The following is a 4,215-nucleotide window of genomic DNA, read 5'->3' on the forward strand; positions in this document are numbered from 1 at the left end:
TTCTTTCTTTCTTTCTTTCTTTCTTTCTTTCTTTCTTTCTTTCTTTCTTTCTTTCTTTCTTTCTTTCTTTTTGTGGTACTGGGGATTGAACTCAGGACCCTGTGCTTGCCAAGCAAGCACTTATTCTACTGAGCTATTTCCCCAGCCCCTGTACAGCAGTTTGTAGATCCTTTGTCAGTGTCAGCCATGTGGATGAGTCATGGCTATTGCGAACCAGGGATTGAACTCAGGCCCTCAAGCTTACCAGGGAAGAACTTATTCCACTGAGCCATCTAGCCGGCCCTTAAGCTGGTAGTGTTTTATTTCTCCATCGGTACTACTACCATGTAATGCATTAAAAATTTATATTTAGTGTTCAGTTGAGTTTCTTGTTTTCAACTGCAGCCGTTATTTTAGCTGCTCTGTATTTTTGAGTCTTGGAGGTAGATGGGAAGGGAAAGAGGACAGTGGGCCTATCCTAAGGCTTCGATTGCAGTTTACGTTCATGTTCTGGTGGCCAAGGCACACCTATGACTCACTGACACCTTCACAAGACCCTGTTCTGCTGAGTGGACTCAGCGAAGTCCAGTATCAAATGCCAGCGAGGCTGCTCTGGAAAACTAACAGTATCAGGCCTGGAAGCCTGTCCTTCGCTCTTCTGTGGCTGAGCTGGAGTCAAAGGTCTTACAACTTACAGTCAGGAAAGCAGAGCACCTGGCTTTGGAGGGGCAGCTCTCTTACAAGATATGCCTGGTGTTTCAGTTACTCTTCTTTTGTTGCTGGGACAAATATCTGACACCCAAAATGAAGGAAGGGAACATTTATTTAGCTCACAGTTACTGGAGGCTTCAGTCCATACTTGGCTGACTCCAAGGCAGAGGGGCACATGGCAGAGAGCAGCAGTTCATGGGGGCGGAACAACAATGGCAACAGGAAACAATGGCAACAGAGAATCTGTCTCTCTGTCTCTCTTATATTGTATTCAGGCTTTCTGCCCCAGGTTGGGTGTAGCACTCACACCCATAATTTCAGCAGTACTAAGACCTATAATCCCAGTGGATCACCCATAATCCCACTGGATCATGAGTTAATCTCAAACTCTAGAATTTCCCACCCTGTGACTGCATGAGGCTTTGCGGGGACAACTAGATATAAACCATAACACCTGAGTATTGGCAACAGCAGCAGTTTCATCTGTAGGAAAGGAAATTGTAATTGCAAAACCTCAACTCATAGGAAGCTATGGGGGCCAAACCCCTCATTAGTCACTGATAGCATTTTTCAAATAATTGTACTAAATGTTCTCGCTGTTGACAAAGAATTCAGAGCTAAATTCACACTCACTGTCAGAAGTCACGAAATAGCAATTATATATATTTTGCATAGTACTCACCCTGGGCTTCCTTTAACCCTTCTGATTAATACCCAATTTAAACACAAACTCTATTTTTAAAAATTTTCATTTTTATTAGTTTGCAGTACATCATGGCTACTGGTGGGTGGGGGTTGGCACATGTACATAGCACATCTTATGTTGTTTATGTTCCCTTTCCCTCCCTCCATCTCTTGGTCTCCTCTTTTGCAAAAGATCTACCTTCTGGTCTTCATTATTTATCTTTTACTTTGCCCTTTGTTTTTACTCTGGGTTTCTTTTTCTTTTTACTTTTTTGGTTGAACTGGGGATTGAACTCAGGCCCTTGCACTTGCCAAGCAAGCACTTATTCTACTGAGCTATCTCCCCAGCCCCTTGGGTTTCTTACATAAGACAAATCATCTGGTATTTAAGCTGTGTGTCTGATTTATTTCACTTAACATTATTGTCATGAGGTGCATCCATTTCCCTACAAATGACTCAAGTGTATCCTTCTTCCTAGCAGAGTTCTCCTCCATTGTAAGTGCCATCTTTTCTTTATTCATTCATCTGTTCCTGGACATCTAGGGCCTTTCCAAGACTTAGTTATTATGAATTGTACTGCTATATACCTGGCTATATTTGAGTCACTGTAATACGATGGTTTTGACACTGTTTTATGTAGTTTGAATTTTTAAATTATATAGCACATGTGTGTAGTATATAATGTTTACATTCCTTGTTGTAAAGTTGGTATATATACATGACACACCTCAGTGCCTTTTATTCATCCTTTATCCCTTCCTCCCTCTCCTTCTTTTGCCCTTCCTTTCCCATGAGAGTGATCTATTGTCTTGATTCCTTTTGTACATTTTTTACTTTGCTTTTTATTTTTTCTTCTGGGTTTCCCATATAAGAAAAACCTTGTGATATTTAAACTTGTGTGTCTGATTCACTTCACTCAATATTACAATCTCAAGTGCATCGATTTTCCTACAAATGGCTCAAGTGTATCTATCTTTTTGGCAGGGGAATCCTCTATTGTGTATATCACATTTTCTTTATTTATTCATTTGTTGATGGACAGACATTTGGGCTGCTCACAAGACTTAGCTATCGTGAATTGCATGGCTGTAAGCATGGACGTGCACGTATCGCTGTGCTGTGATATCTCTAACCCTTTTGGGGGAAGATATCTAGGAGGGGAAGAGCTCAGTCAAAAGGCATTCCTGGCTTTAGTTTTTTGAGGAAACTCCATACTGATTTCCACTGGGGTATCATAGTTTACGTTTCCACCAACAGTGTAGAAGCGTACCTTTTTCCTCTGTGGTCCCTCCAGCTTTTATTATTTGATTTCTTGATAGCCATTATTCTGGGAGTAAGATGGATTTTCAGTGCTGTTTTAGTTTTCATTTCTCTAATGGACAGTGATGTTGAGCATTTCTTCATGTGTGTATTGGCCATTTGTACTTCTGTGACATGCTTCTTCTTTTCATTTGCCCATTTTTTTTGATTGAGTTTTTTTATTTTGGTAAGTCTAAATATTTTGAGTTCTTTATATATTTTACATATTAGGTCTCTGATAGAGGAGTAGTGGTAAAATCCCTTTTCCCATTCTGTAGATTGTTTCTTCACTGTGTTGGCTGTTTCCTTTGCTGTGCAGATGTATTTAAATTTGATATAATTTCATTTGTTGACTCAGAGTTATTTCTCATGTAATTGGGGTTCTGGTCACAAAGTCCTTGCCTATGCCTACGTCTTCAAGAGTTTTGCATTTTTATCTTTGAGTAGGTAAAATATTTCTGTTTTAGTATTTGGATTTGATACATTTTGATTTCAGTTTAGTACATACTGAGAGTTATGGGTTTTTATTTAACCTCCTGCATGTAGTAGGCCATTTTCCTAGCATCATTTATTAAAGAGATTATATTTCCTCCACTGTATGCTTTTGGCCCCTTTGTCAGGTGTTTGTGCTTTTTTTTTTTTTTTTATTCCTCTCTATTTTATTCCATTAGTTTGTTATTGTACCAGTACTATACTATTTATTATTTATTATTTTTTATCACTATCGCTTTGAGTGTAGTACTGGGAATTGAACTCAGGATCTTTAACTTGCCAGACAGGCACTTATGCCACTGAGCTATCTCCCTAGCCCTATCACTATAGCTTTGAAATTTGACTTTATATCTGGGATTGTGATGCCTCCAGGATTGCTTTATCTATTTTGGGTTTCTTCAGGTCCCATATGATTTTAGGATTCTTTTCTCTCTCTAGATGTGTGAGGAATTCTGCTGATATTTTGTTTGGGGTTGTGTTAAGTCTGCATATCAGTTTTGGAAGTATGGCCATTTCAACAGTATTGGTTTGGCCAGTTCAGGGAGGGGGATGTCATTTTCTCTGGTGATTCTTCAATCTCCTTTTTTCTGAGTGCTGTAGTTTCATTGTAAAGGCGTTTCACCTCCTTGGTTAGCTTAGTTCCTAAGTATTTAATTTTGCTTAATCCTATAATCATGCCATCTATTTTTATCCTGCAGCATTTATATAGTGTCCTTTTTTTTTTTTTTTTTTTTTTTGGCGGAACCGGGGTTTGAACTCAGGTCCTTGTGCTTGCCAGACAAGCACTTATTCTACTGAGCTTTTTTTTTTTTGGCTCTGAATGCCCTCAGGGCAGGTTTGGCTGACTTGAGTTGTGGGGATCGAACCACAGCAACCTGAGCCTGACAGCTTTGTTGAAGCAGCCTCTTAAAGAATTGAGCTACGGGGCAGGCCCCCAGTGTCCATTTTTATAATGGCTTCACATTCTTTTTGAAACAAAAATAAAGAAACATAGTGAGTTAGAACTACCTATTTCTACTAAATATGGCCTTCTTAAAAGGTCCAATGAG

The 4,215-nt window shown here is 39.2% G+C and overlaps 1 pseudogene; it reads left to right on the top strand.

Annotated features, from left to right (window-relative positions):
- The window catches only part of LOC101567087, a 43,676-nt pseudogene that overhangs the window by 8,291 nt on the left and 31,170 nt on the right, over positions 1–4,215 (top strand).

This window comes from Octodon degus, unplaced genomic scaffold (assembly GCF_000260255.1).
Source record: "Octodon degus isolate 3935 unplaced genomic scaffold, OctDeg1.0 scaffold00474, whole genome shotgun sequence".
NCBI classification, from domain to species: Eukaryota; Metazoa; Chordata; class Mammalia; order Rodentia; family Octodontidae; genus Octodon; species Octodon degus.